Consider the following 15,713-nt stretch of genomic DNA (forward strand, 5'->3'; position numbering starts at 1 on the left):
TTGGATGCTTGATTCGTGAATTGGAACACGTTTAGAGGGTGATCAGTTTGATGCTTCAGAGGACCAGTTGGGAGATCATCAGTACCCAGAAGAAAACTTTGAGGAAGGCAAGTGTAGCAAAGGCCCCTTATACCTATGAACTCTACAATTCATTTACATGCATGTGTCTAAATTTGAATTACCTTTAAGGACTTTACCTAGATTATTACTTGTACCATATATCCTTGATACCTATGGTTTGGGATGCATTTTGGATAGATGTTGCAGCACTCAACATAAAATAATTATTAAACTTGACTAAAGGTATTATGCACTATGATAAAATAGAGCTTTTTAGCAATAATTAGGGGGCTAGAGTATGGTGTTGAGTGCTCTAGTGCCTCTCCATAAGGACTTAATCCTGAAGCGGCCATCCAGGAGGTTTCGTACAACCCCGAGTGTCATATGGCTCTGACTTTAACCTGTTACCTAGATTATACTAGCTCGTCTGTAGCTTTCTGTAAGGGCAAGAGGGGGGCACTAGTTGGTATGTTTATTTTTCTACTAAGGTGTGTACCGTGCCACGACCACGAGTGCCACTCCTAGAGGAGGGCCACATATGGCTAGACGACTGAAACCTTAGTAGCTACTACTTGTTAGTGCGAGTAGCGAAGGGTTACATAGTGAAACCCTACCACACTTCCTAGGTAGAGGTGTTGTGGGCTTTGCATACCCCAACATTGGAAATCATGCCTCGGTGGGTAAAGTTGTACAATTTTTATAGAAATATTTAACCTATTATAACAGGTTGTGCTCATGGGTACGAGTGATCTGGATCCTTCATGATTACTGGTTACTATGGATGGTTGAGAAATTGATATAATCTTGATTATTCATTACTACCAATTGGGTTGGGATTATTCACTAAAGTAGTGATTTAGGATGCTAAAACTTGAACAACTAAAATTGTGAACTGCAGTCAAATTGTGTCTAGCCTTTGAGCCTCATAGATCCCTTTGATATACTTGCTAAGCATGGTGAGCTTACACTTGTTTTACATTCAATAAAAATCCTGGATGGGTAATAGATAATATATATGAAGAGTTTCCAGAGGATGTCTAGGACTACTAGATTGATGTTCACCAGTTGGAGTCCCTGTGGCAGCTTGGGCTAGTTTTTCCGCTTTGTGTAATATTGTTGCCAATGAGCAAGACTATGTGATAACAGTATGATGAGATATGCGATGTAATAAAGTACTTTACTTTGATATTATTATAATTTGATGGTATATGTGTGTTTGGAACATCCTGGGCGCACATATATGAGTACTAGATTTTGCTATGCAAAATTGGGTGCGACATAATTAAGCAGTTATCTAGGTGAAACAATTCAATCTTTCAGATCTATCTAGAGAGCAAGCATTTCTGATAGCAGTCTTCTAACAGCTATAATTCTTAAAACATTAGGCCTGTGACTATAAAAATTTAACACAAGGTAGATGAGTAAGTTATCTACAACTTTGTTATTACTAAGCTTAATAGAAATGGTCATTATCATCGTGAAATTATCACCACAACAAAAACTATACATGCAGCTATCTAGTTGAATTATAAAGCAAAAATTAACTAGCTGCCTATAACCAATTATTTTGAAGCCCAACTAATAGCATCCACAGATTATATGCATCACAAACACCACATAAAACATCATGGTTAAGCATAACTAATTTATTTATAATCATTTATTAATTTCCTCATATAATAAGGTGATTTAAAGGATAAATATTTCTATTGCTCAATAAATTCTAATAACATTACAGTAGCCTATAAATGACCCCAATAGTCTAGTATACAAGTTTCATGCCATTTGGATAAGTATAGCCACCTCTAATAAAATGACAAGTTACATATGCTTATTTTAGCAAAAATAGTTTAGCCTAGTGAAAAGTGTCAATCGATAGATTTAATATTTTTCTTACTTTCCTTCTAGCATAGGAATACTATGTAAAAATTTGCAAGATCATATGCTATGTATTTTTATCCCATTTAATTTCACTACAATCTAGCAATTAATCAAGATTAAATAGCAAGACCATACTTAAGTATGCCTACTATAGGTTTAGTATTTTTCCTAGCTAAAGCATGTCAACCTAAGACTAGCAAAATTGGAATCACAATTTTATCACATTCCTAGCTCAAGTTATGCATTTTACAAGATATAAACTATTTTAAAAGCACTTATCTTGCTCAATTTAATTCTCCTAGAAAAATACCATAACCAGTAGATTTCATATTTTTATCAAATAGTACACTTCATGATGAATCTAACAAAATTTGGTTCACCCCATTTGGATACTCCTAGCTCTAGATATATATTTTTGAAGCTTGTAACAAAATCTGTGAAAAATAAATAAAGAAAATTAAATTTCCAACCGGGCGCTATAGCTAGGTGCACCCTGTCTATACACCCACTGATGGCTGACAGCAGGGACCCACGATCAACTTAGCCCCATGCGCCATTGAGACAAAGTAGAGCACCGGCTTGACCCAGTGAAAAGCTCACCGACGACGTGGTCACCGGTGGTAGCGTCATCACCATCGTGTTCCCCAACTCATTCCGCATCTACGGGTGTCCTCGATTAGGCTCAGAGGCTCATCGGAGCTAGCTTGATGATAGCCATGGCAGACGGTAGTGCTGCACAGCGGCACACCAGCCATCTCTAGCCACAGCAAGATTGGACGGGCTCAACTACACTTCTACTGGGATCTAGCGGAGACCTAGGGTTAGGTTAGGGCGATGGTGGAGCGGCGGTGAAGCTTGGCCATATGCATGGCATGGCGGCGGTGAGAGTGCGGCAGTGAGCAGCCACATTCTAGCACCGACAAGCTAGCATTAAGTCGACTGCTAGCGGCGTGAGCTAGACATGACCATATGCTAACCCTAACGTGAGACTGCTTGGTGGAGCATGGCCATGGCGAGTGCAAGCTTGGCGGTGCTCCAGTGATGGCTGTGGCAACGGCGACGTGAACTACAACCTAACCTAAGCTTAGATGGCCGCAAGGGTGAGTCAGCTAGGTGGAGCAGGGTGCGACGAAGCTATGGGTGTGAGGAATCGAACAATGGTGGCGCTACGGTTTTGCTTAGGCATGGCGAGAGCGAGAGAGAGGTAGAGCGAGGCGAGTGAGAGCGAGTGAGGAGGGAGTGAGCGTCGCTGCCATTTTGCTGCTCACCCAGGCCTAACATGTGGGCCCGACGTTGGTGGACAGCCTCCATGTGGTGGCTACGGCCTGACGCCGGTCGGCCACGATGTGTGCACGCAGCGTCGGTTCAGACACCACTGAACCCGACCGATGAAGCAAGTTCAAGAGATCAAAGCTCCTAATCCATGGTGAGTTGGTGAAAACTTCATTAATAAAGTGTAGGGCTACACGAGTACTACAAGATTGATTAAAGGATTTTTGTCTAAATCACCATGGTTTCAAACTACAAAGCTCTAAAGTGGGCTACGTTGAAACTGAAATCAGCATTCTACACAAAACAACATTTTGTTGATACTTCTGAGCTCTATTTGACCATGTTAGACACTGATTCCGCTCATGACACTTAAATAAAGTATGTTACCAATGATAAGAACTACAACTTTTATTTAGGTCACACAGCCATGCAAGCTCTCTAAACAGCTGTTCAACTTTAGTCAAACTAGCATCATGAAAATGGCATTTCAAAGTAAACCAACACTTAGAAGCAAAATTGACTTAAGTCATGAATATAAACATTGTTCCAAATATCATTATTGATGTGTCTAAGGTATTTTGGTGACCTCACAACTATCTCATACATTGGTCACATATGATCACAAGCATAATTAAGTATATGAGCAACATCACATGTGATGAAGAGAAGGTGAATGAAATGAAACTTCATATGCTCATGCTCATGAATGCTTGGATGATGCTTGTGCTCATGAAATGCAAATGCCAAATGCAATGCTTAATATTGGGGTGTTAGAACCCCTCCCCCTTATAGAAATCTTGTGCCGAGATTAGCAAGACCTACCATTTTTCATAAAAAGTGGGATAAACCTCATGTAAATAATCCTCCTATTTCCAAGTGGCATCTTGTTCACTATGGTTATTCCACACCACCTTATAGAACTTAATGGCCTTACTCCAGGTTACTCTTTTCATTTCTTCTAGCACTCAGATTGGTTTCTCTTCATAAGTCAAATCTGATTGGAGCTTAATGTTGGTGGGAGCAATAGCTTGATCAGGTACATGGAGGCATCTTTTTAGCTGAGAAACATGGAAGACATTGAATATAGTACTCATCTCTAGGGGAAGTTGTATCTTGTAGGCAACATTTCCCTTTGTTCAATAATCTGGTATGACCCTACATATCTAGGTGCAAGCTTCCTTTTTTACTCCAAATCTCTACACTCCTTTCATGGGTGAAACTTTTAAGTACATATAGTCTTCCACTTCAAAGGCTAGTGCTCTTCTCCTTTTATCAGCATAAGTCTTTTGTCTCTACTGAGCGGCTTTCATATGTTGTTGGATAATGCGTACTTTTTCTTTAGCTTCTGTAACAAAGTATACGCCATAGTATCTTCTTTCTCTAGGCTCAATCCAATTCAAAGGAGTTCTACATCTCCAGCCATACAAGGACTCAAAAGGAGCCATCTTGATGCTCTCTTGATAACTGTTGTTATAGAAAAACTCAGCTAAAGGTAGCCATTTTTCCCATGAACCCTTGGAGGAGATAACATAAGCTCTCAACATATCTTCTGAGATTTGGTTCACTCGCTCAGTCTATCCAGAAGTTTGTGGATGGTATGCTGAATTTCTGATTAGTTTAGTTCCCAAAGCCTAGTGCAAGTGTTCCAAAAAGAGCTATAAACTACGGCCTAGTCCTTGGTACTCCATGTAACCTAACAACTTGAGAAACATATAGCTCAGCATACCTCCTAGCGTGATACCTTGTGTTAATCGGTACAAAATGTGCTGACTTTGTGAGGTGATCTATAATGACCCATATAGAATCGTGACCTTGTTGTGTCTACGGGAGGCCTATAAGAAAGTCCATACTTATCTCCTCCCATTTTCAGCTTGGAATAGGCAATGGCTGAAGTAATCCAGCATATTTCAAATGAATGGCCGTTGACTCTACTTCAATTATCACACCTAAGGACATAGGCAGTGATCTCTTTCTTCATCTTGGTCCACCAAAAATGGCTTTTCAAATCTTGATACATTTTGCTACTGTCTGGATGGATAGACAACTTGGATGAATGAGCTTTATCTAAAATTTGATTTCTAAGTTCTCGGTCTTTTAGCACCACAAGTCGGTCCTCAAACCATAGCACACCGCTTTCATCCAACCTAAAATATTTGGTTTCCTATTCTTTCATCTTTCTCTTAATGTAAAATACACCTACATCTGTCTGTTATAGTTCTATGATCTTGCTCTCAAGTGAGCAACTAATGATGATATTATGTAGCACAATAGGATGTAACAAATTAAATCCATCCTCCAATAACGCTCTGTCGATAGAATATCATCGGCAGTCCACCGAGGGGTATCCCGCGATAGTAGATTTGTCGGTAAGGGTGCACGTAATCAGGAACCAGATGGTGACACAAGGCGCAGAGACAATGATTTAGATAGGTTCGGGCCATCGGATCGATGTAATACCCTATGTCCTGTATCTTTGGTGTATTGTATTGATCTATATGTAGATCCGATCTGGTAGATTCTATCCGCTAGGGGACCCCTACCTCTCCTTATATACTCTGGAGGAGGTAGGGTTATAAGTAAAGTAGCCTATTTGGTACTATACAATGTCTTGCGGTGCACGCCGAGCAGCGCCGTGCATGCCTTAACCTTGTGGGCTGGGCCACCCCTAGGGGCGCAGCCCATGTCTTGGGGGCCATACCCCCATAGGCTCCTAAGGTGTTACAATGAGATTTCCGACTAAGTGCATCTGCGACAACATTAGCTTTTCCTGAATGGTAGTGCACTTCCAAATTATCGTCCTTGATCAGCTCTAACCACCTACATTGTCTCATATTAAGCTCAGGTGGAGTGAAGATATATTTAGACTTTTGTGGTCGATGTATATGTGACATATGTTTCCCAACAAATAATATCTCCATATATTTAATGCGTGAACAACTGATGCGAGCTCTAAATCATGTGTAGGCTATTTGACTTCATGCTTTCTCAATTGTCGAGAAGCATAGGCAATAACTCTTCCTTCTTGCATGAGCACACAACCTAAACCTATACCTGATGCATCATAGAACACATTAAAAGGCTTTTTAATGTCGGGTTGTGCTAAACTAGGAGCTAGTAGTTAGCATGGTTCGCAAAGTGTGAAAGCACCTTCACACTCTGGAGTCCAATTGAACTTTTCATCCTTCTAGAGTAGTCTGGCCATGGGCTTAGCTATCTTAGAAAAATCAGGAATGAAACGACGATAGTAGCCTGCTAGTCCAAGAAAACTCCAAACTTCATGAACCAAAGGGGGCCTTCCAATCCATGACCTCTTATACTTTAGATGGGTCTACAAAAATTCCTTCTTCAGATGAGATATGACCAAAGAAAGGTACTTTCCTCAATAAGAATTCACACTTGCTAAATTTGGCATATAATTTATGCTCCCCCAATCTAGATAAGATGATCCTCAGATGCTCTACATGATCTGCCTCATTCTCTGAGTAAATCAAGATATCATCGATAAACATGACCATGAACTTGTCGAGCTTAGGCATGAATACCGAATTCATCAAGTACATGAAGTAGGCAAGAGCATTTGTCAGTCCAAAAGACATGACCAAATACTCGTACAAGCCATACCTAGTGGAGAAAGCTATTTTAGGTATATCCTCTGGCCTGATCTTAATCTGATGATAGCCGGATCTCAAGTAAATCTTAGAGAATACCTTTGCTTTTGCTAGTTGATCAAACAAAATATCGATACGGGGCAAAGGATACTTGTTCTTAATGGTTACAACATTAAGCGACCTATAATCCACACACATTCTCAAGGATTTGTCCTTCTTCTTTACAAATAAAGCTAGACAACCCCATGGAGATGAACTGGGTCAAATGAGACATTTGTCCAAAAGTTCCAGTAACTAATTTTAAGTTTAGGCTAACTCATTTGGTGGCATCCTATAGGGTCTTCTCGAGATAGGTGCTATACCCGACACTAACTCGATCTTAAATTCCACATCCCTATCAGGCGGTAAACCTAGCAACTCATCTAGAAATACATCAGGATATTCATAGACTATACGAATATCGCATAGGGTAGTGGCTTGAATAGCACAAGACAAGTTTTGAAGATCAAAACTCTAGGGAAGTGGTACTAGAAAAGCATTACTCCCCTTTGGTTCTCTCAACATAATTGTTCGAGTGGTGTGTCAATGAGAACTCCATGACCCCTCATCCAATTCATGCCTAAAATCACATCTATTGCTAGTCCTAGAAATATTATAAGATCCGTAGTGTACTCCCTTTCTTGTATAGAGATGAGCATATCTCTCACTAATTGATTAGTAGAAATAGTGGCCCCAGCTAAACTTGTACTATAACCACCCTTATCTACCTTAATTATCTTCTGATCATACTTAGATGCAAATGCTTGGCTCATAAATGAATGAGAAGCTCTAGAATAAAATAAAACAATGGTGGGATGTTTGTTAACAAGGAACATACCAACGGTCACAACTTCTCCTGTGGGAATTTATTCCATGGCTATATAATGCATGTATCCAGGACATGCTTTCGGATTGGCCTGTTTCTGATTACCCTAGGTTTTGATTGCCATTCTTCTTGGGATGGGGCACTCCTTGGCCCAATGTCCCAACTGATTGTAGTTGAAGCATGGCTCATTGTTCCTTGGTCCTACTGAGCTTCCTTGGCCTACGTTACCCTTGGGTATGGCAATGGTGAATGCCCTATGAAACATCTTCTAGGGTGACTGGCCTATGCTTTCAGCAGGGGTGGCCTAAACTTAGGCAGCTAGTGGATGAAACTATGGCCTAGCTACCACTAGAGCTCTAGACTGAGATGATCCTAAGGCACCTGCCTTAGCTACTCTCTTGCGGCCCTTTGTTGCTGTGTGTAAGTTATTCTGATTCTCTTGGCTTAAGGCATCGCTGACAAACTCATTGTATGTAGCACACCTTGAGTTAGGCCATGGTCTTCATCAGTTTGGTGCCAAGGCCTCTCTTGAAGCTTTCTATCTTCTTTTCCTATGTATTGATGAACCCTAGGGTATATTGGGACAGATTGTTGAAGGCATGCATGTACTCGGTAAGGGTCTAGTCCCTTGTGGGTGTCTCATGAACTCAGCTGCTTTCATACGCATCAGACCCTAGGGGAATGTGATGTCCCATTAAGGCTGTCTTGAACTATTCCCATGTGACCTATGCATTTGCAGGTAGAGAAGATAGGAAATTGGTCCACCAAATCCCTACCGGTCCCTACAATTGATGGGACACATATTCTGCCTTCAGATGCTCAGTAACCCTCAACAGGCGAAACTTTTGCTCGATTGTGTTTAGCCATTCATCCACCTAGAGCGGTTCTTCAGCCTCTTTGAAGATCGGAGGCTTGGTGTCTTGGAAATCTTTGAATGAGCTATACTAATTTGGTTTAGGCCCTTGATGTTGCTTTTGGGCTGAGCGGTATTCTACGCAATGAGGCATGGTGTCTCTTCCATAGCTCTCTGATTTCCTAGAAATTGCGAGAACTCATTCACAGAAGGTGACAGCGGTGGTGGTAAATCACCATCATTGCCACCCTGGCTAGGTGCCTGCCCCAGCGCGAGTGCGAGTTATCTACAAAATTGCAACAATAAGTGATTATTAGTTGATGTTAAGAGATTGCAGATGAATTGTGTAATCATGCCTAACTAAAATTACTAGAGAGAATCTTAAATTCATACAATAAAATAGAGTCATAATAATTCATTCTCAGAACATGACATCACCAATTTGATCACTTATCATGCTCGCAACGCGTTAACATGCATGTCATATTTCACCAGTAAAACATAACTAGAATTTCATTAAAGTTCATCCCATAATGACACAATAAGCAAAGTGCCAATATTACATTGAAGTCATGTCACGAGTATTGAAATTCAAACTACAAGTCCATTACACAAATAGCCGGGATACAACTAGCGCTTCAAACGAGTCACTAAATGGCTCTATTCTTCAATGTGCTCGCTGTCGAGGTCAGAGATAGCATCATCCTCATCCTCTAGCTCCACTTCTTCCTCCCAATCGTCATCTTCAACCATCATTTCTGGATATTCTTCTTCCTCATCAAGGATCAGGTGCAGTTGGTTGTTTAGAAAATGTACCTCATGCTGAAGAACAACCACCATGTTTTGGGTATGCGCAAGCTACTGGTGCAAGTCCCTTTTGACACGGTCTTGCTATAGGAGGTCCTTGAGGTACTCGAGAAGGTGAAAGATGTCTGCCCAGGTAAGCACGGTAGAAAAAGGAAACGAAAGCGTGGAGAAGAGCCAAGTCATTTATAATAAAAAATTTGTTTGGTGTGGGCTGCCGTATTAGAATGGGACCTGTTGCTGCCACATAATCTTGATGTTATGCACATTGAGAAGAACATATGTGAAAACATTCTTTGGAAATTGCTAAGAGTGGAGGGCAAGACAAAGGACACAACGAACGCTAGGCTAGATTTGCATGATATGAACATAAGGCCTCAATATCACGACATGCAACAAGGCACCTCGCTTAAATTCCTAGAAGCTCACTATGTTATGATGGAAAAACACATAGTAGAATTTTGCAAGTTCCTTAAAGTTGTCAAATTTCCAGATGGTTATGCAGCCAACCTAGCAAAATCCATAAGTGTAGATGGTACCAAGGTAGATGGCAAGCTGAAAACTCAGAGGAAAGAAGTCATGGAGAAGCTGAAACGGGACATCCCAATCATATTATGCAAACTTGAGAAGATTTTTCCACTAGCCTTTTTCAATGCTATGGTACACTTGGCTGTCCATCTACCTGATGAGGCACTTCTTAGAGGGCCCATACAGTATGGATGGATGTACCCAATAGAATGGCGACTAGGCACGTTGAAGAATTTATTAAGGAACATGGCCAGGCCTAAAGGATCAATTGTACAGGCTTACTTAGAAAATGAGACATTGGCATTTTGGGAGAGGTTCATGGACGATGTTAAAACAAGATATAACCGGGACGACAATATGTCACTTAATGGGCCAGCACCTAGTGTGACCTCTATTTTGATGCATGGTGTCAAGCCCATTGGCCAGATTAGGGTAAAGGACATCAAGGATAAAGCCAAAATCAATAAGCTAGCTTGGTATGTGCTTAATAACTACGACGAGGTTGGACCATATGTGCAATAAGTATGATTTTTATATGCTGATTTGTTGTTTCCTGTATATGTACAAAATGTTACCAATAATAATGCTTATATGTGCTACAAATATAAAGACAAATTTTAGAGGAACAAGGGGCAAGTGATGATGTTGATAGTAGGCTAGCAGGCAGAGTTTCCAGCAGTGGTTTAAGTCTCATGTACGTGATTAGCATATTTTAGTTCTGTTAGGCCGATCATTGTTAGAATTATACAACAACTTAGTGGTGACGGTGGTTTCATGTTTGTGTGCAGATCGAGGAGCTGCAGTAGAGAGAAACCAACATAGGTCAGTGAAGGTTTGTATGCACTGTGATGTGGTCCTGATACCCGAGTCTGGGTCTATGCAGCTTGTAGTATTAATGGAGTCAGGTATAGCACTATTGACCATGAGAAATCCCGATGTACATAGAACGGTGGTGTCATGACCGCCATCACACATGATGGACGATCAGTGGAATTTCATGGTGTCCTTAGGGAAGTTATTCAATTGATGTATAACTCTAGCGTACAAAGCCATAGGACGATGGTTCTTCTACGCTATGACTGGTACAATCTAGATGGCACTACTGAAGTCTACAGGCATTGACGATGATGGACATTTCAAATCCATCAACATTAAATCATTTTGGAACAAGGATGACCCTTTTATTCTTGTGAAATAGGCAATGAAGATTTTTTATCTATAGGACACCTCCTTGGCAAAGATTAGCGGGTCATGTAGAAGTTCAAACATAGGGATATGTATGACGTGAATGAAATAGAGCATGTAGTGCACCAAGATGATCACTGTTCTAACAATGAGCATGAAGTCCTGCTAGGTGATGGTGATGAGGTTATGCACGAAGCTAGTCATGATGGAGAAGGCACTGTCATTGAAGCCAATTTAGAAGACCTTCTAAGAGATAAGAGGTAAGCAGTTGGCATACTTGAAGGTAGCGAGGATGAAGATGAGCATGAAGATGATACTGCAAACCAGTATTGTAGTGACGATAGTAACTGTGGTGGCAGAGATCACATGTTTGGAGGTGATGATGACTTGTAGGAGATTTCATGTATAATCATTAGGAAAACATGTATTCTAAAGCTGCACTTTGCTTTGGATTTCTGGCTTTGTATTCTAAAGATGTTTGGTATGCTTAGTTATTATAAACTTGTGCTTCAGCGGACACATAGGATTTATCCACTAGGGTCAGTACTGCACTATGCAGACTTTCTGTTGTGTACATGACTATTCCTTTAAATTGCAACTAGTACTTTTTATAGGTTCATATACACTGCATAAGCCATTGACATAAAGCATTCCTTTCATATAGCATGCTTCAACCACTATGGCGAGATCATTAATCAGTTCGACCAACATGCCAAGTACGTATACTGATGCATGTCTGGTTTACCAAACCGAGGCACAAAGCAACCCTTGCGCGATTGCCATTAGCGAATTGAATGTAGGAGGAAAGCCTCTATAGTTATTTCAATCCAAAAACATAGTCACAATAGTCGAGGGGAGACTAAAGAATGAAGAGGAGTTGCTTTAGTAAGCAGTTTCTCTTGGTTGGTTTGGCATAGGCATGCAAGAAGCTAGCTAGAGATGGCTACACTTTTTATTATCCGATGAGAGATCAAATGGATAGTGGCGGACTTTCTAGCAGTGTGTAGTAAAAAATGCAACAGCTATGCCTCCTCTGTTGTGCGTTAGATCGAGGCAACACTTGTTCAGATGAACACCTCGCTTCAGTGGTTCTTACAAATTCAACAAATTTTATCGAAGACTATGAGTTGGGCTCACCATAGATCAAAGCCACTCATGACTTCTACCACTACTGATACATTTTTTGTTCACCAAACCAAGGCAAAAAGGTATCCTTGCACGGTTGACAAGAGTGAGAAGTGTCTGGCCCGGTCAGATGGACGATGCTCAGACCATCAAGTGCGCACGAAGATAGTGGTAAACATTACTTTTTGAACCAAAATGTTTACACAAATGCGTAGTGCCATCTAACCATAAGAGGAGAGCAGTGCCATCCCACTACTCAAAGGCATCTAGCTATTACCTAGACATACTAGTTCTAACTATAGATGATTAACATGACTTCACATGAGGCAGCATACTAGGCCTCTCCGCCATGGCAAACCTGGCGCGACTAGACGATCCCTTCAGTCCATCCAGCGTTGGTTCCTCACCAGGGCGCGATGGCGGGCAATGTTCTTGTCCTTGGTGTAGTAGCCATCTCAGAGGCCGCGTGCCTTTGCCATGACATGTGCCCTGGCGTCGGTTGGGGTAGACAGGGCACACCATGCCACCAAACGGGCTAGCACAGATGAATAGATTCAGGCCCATGAGGATAGGCGTTGGGTAGCCTTGTAGATGATCATCATTGGAGTCCATCGTGATGTATCTTGGCAGAGCCATCAGACTCGCCCATGGCCTCGGCGGACGGTGAGGGGGACCGCAATGATGGAGGAGACCCACTCCCACCAGGGAGCAGATACGGCGGTGGCGAACGGATCTAGCTGTTAGTATTTCTTAGCGTGATCACTAGGCGTTGGGTAGCCATGTAGACGATCATCATTGGAGTCCATTGTGATGTATCTCAGAGGGCCATCAGACTTGCCCACGGCCTCGATGGACGGTGAGGGGGACCGCAACGATGGAGGAGACCCACTTCCCTGCCGGGAGCAGATACGGCGGTGACGAGCGGATCTAGCTGTTAGTATTTCTTAGTGTCATCACCAGGCATTGGGTAGCCATGTAGATGATCATCATTGGAGTCCATCGTGATGTATCCCGGAGAGCCATTGGACTCGCCCACGGCCTCGGCGGACGGCGAGGGGGACCGCAACGATGGAGGAGACCCACTCCCACCGGGAGCAGATACGGCGGTGGCGAGCGAATCCAGCTATTAGTATTTCATAGCGTCATCACTAGGATTTGTGTTTCCTTGCAATGGCATCAGAAATGCCTTGATGATATTTCTGAACACATGTAGAAATATTTTGCAAGCGCACGACCATATCGTTGTAGCATTTCGCACGGAAGTATTCGAGTATCATTCATTTATATTTTCCCATAGGAAGGCATGGTGTAAAAGACTCTAGTAGGGACATAGTCAAGATAACATGACTGTATAATAGACCAAAGTACATAACAGGGGCAAGCCAAGATAAATATTGGATAGTGTGACACACACACACACTCAAGCCAATCTCAAGGACAAAGATAAAAGAAAGAATAAAGAATAAAAGAATATACCTAAATAGGAGCAGGCTTATCTTGTATAGCTATGCTAAGATGAGCAGATCATACAAATACATGAATATCTAAGGGTAGCGATCCTACAATAAGATAGCTTTGGTCACTATAAACTCACTTCGGGCACTGGCTTAGGCTTGGTTTGCTAGGCAATACTGGCCTACGGCTCTACACCATATCCAAACATGGGGGATTACAAAGGACGGACAGGGCTATCACCACCTACCGCCTACCCCTCAGCTAGAGGATACGAGGCAAACGAAGGTAACTTCTAACATAGACACCACCTCTACGCTATTGGCTGCTACTCTAGCGGTGGCCAGGAACTTCTGTCTGTATCTAGAGTCCTCTTACTAGAGCATTCACCATGAGGACAGATGATGAACCTGCAAGAATATAATGACCAAAACTAATCTTAAAGTAGAACCTACTACCTTAATTTAGGTCTTGGTCTAAACATGTATTTATGAAAGATTAAGCATAAAGTTCTATATGCTAAATGAATAACATAAGAACTTAGCTCTAATTCATAAGCATAGCTATATTGATAATATGAGAGCAAGAACATAAGAGAAATCTTCATATTAGTCATACCAAGAATACTCCAAGGTTCAAGCTCTCCAATGAAGCTTCTTGCCTAACTCCAACTAAACTACTAAAAAGAGTAAAAAGAATACAAGTGTGGAGGGAGAGAGGCTCTTGTGTGGTGTGTTTGAAGAGAGCTCCACCCCTCTTTTTATACAAGCATGGAGGTCAGTTCAGCCCTAGTAAATTAGGAAACTACCCTATACCGCCTCAGCATGCTGCCATGCAACCGCCTGCAAAGGATGGGCCATTCCACCACACCCTGGCTAGCTCGCCTGGCCACCACCTTTGCCAGGTGGGCTGGGGGCTAGGCCTGGGCCCCTCCCACGTTGATGCTCAGCCCAGGTTTTGTCGTGAAGGTGGGCTTCTCCTTATTCCTTTGCGCGGATTCTATTTTATGCTTTATCTGAAGGCGCATTTTGACTATAATTCCATTGTATCCAAGTATAAGTGGTGCAAAATAGGAGTCTTGCAATATAAGTGGAACTATGTCAATAGCAAAGGCATATGCGTGTAAAACATGTTAGTTTTCTCCTTTTTGGAATTAAGTTGGTGGTAGGATATTGTCGATAAGAACTGCCAACAACACCACTAGGTGAGCGGGACCGCACTGAGGCCGGTGGTGGTGAGCGAACCACCGGTGCCGGTGGCATCAACATCGTTGTCGAGGGCGACGGGGCGAGCAATGGTAGCCTAGGAGACGACCTTCGGTAGCATGATGGGAACACTAATCTCCCATGACTAGACGTCGGCGCAACCTCCACTGACAGCAACCCGGGGTGCGCCATCGGCCCCAACTCTGCTGAACCACTAGAGGAAGTAAGGACTAGAGCCGGTCCACCCTTCCTCGATGTGGACCTATAGCGATTCTTGGGGACGGCCTTCATGGAAACCGACAGGGAGGCGGAGGTGGGGACTTTGTGAGGCGAGGCAAGGGCTTTTGCACAATGCAAGGTGGAGTGTAACAATGGGAATTGGAGCGAGATAAAGATTTCTTTTTTCCAAACCACTACGCATCACCTCGGGTGCCATCACACTATCTCAGGAATCACAACCGTATTACACTGGGGAAGGCATGTGCGACTAGAGATACAGGAGTAATGGCGTACCCAACCAATGAGATGGCACGACGATACCAAATGTATGTCCGTCGGACATTCTGTCTAGGCGAGATTTGTTTAGATGAACTCCTTGTGGCATGGTTGTTGCAAGTTTAACAAATTTTATCAGATACATCCAAACAAGACGAGTTGGGTTCACCACAGATACGTGCGCAGTAGAATTTCAACACCTACGACTACTCTGTTCTGCATTTAGGCTAGGCTTGCTCCTCTCAAAGAAACCTTGCGCGATTGCCGAAATTGAAGTGATGAGTTGGGTTCAACATAGATCAAAGCCACTGATGACTACTACTACCACTACTGATACATGTTTGGTTCACCAAACCAAGGCACAAAGCAACCCTTGCATG

Source organism: Miscanthus floridulus, chromosome 15 (genome assembly GCF_019320115.1).
Source record: "Miscanthus floridulus cultivar M001 chromosome 15, ASM1932011v1, whole genome shotgun sequence".
NCBI classification, from domain to species: domain Eukaryota; kingdom Viridiplantae; phylum Streptophyta; class Magnoliopsida; order Poales; family Poaceae; genus Miscanthus; species Miscanthus floridulus.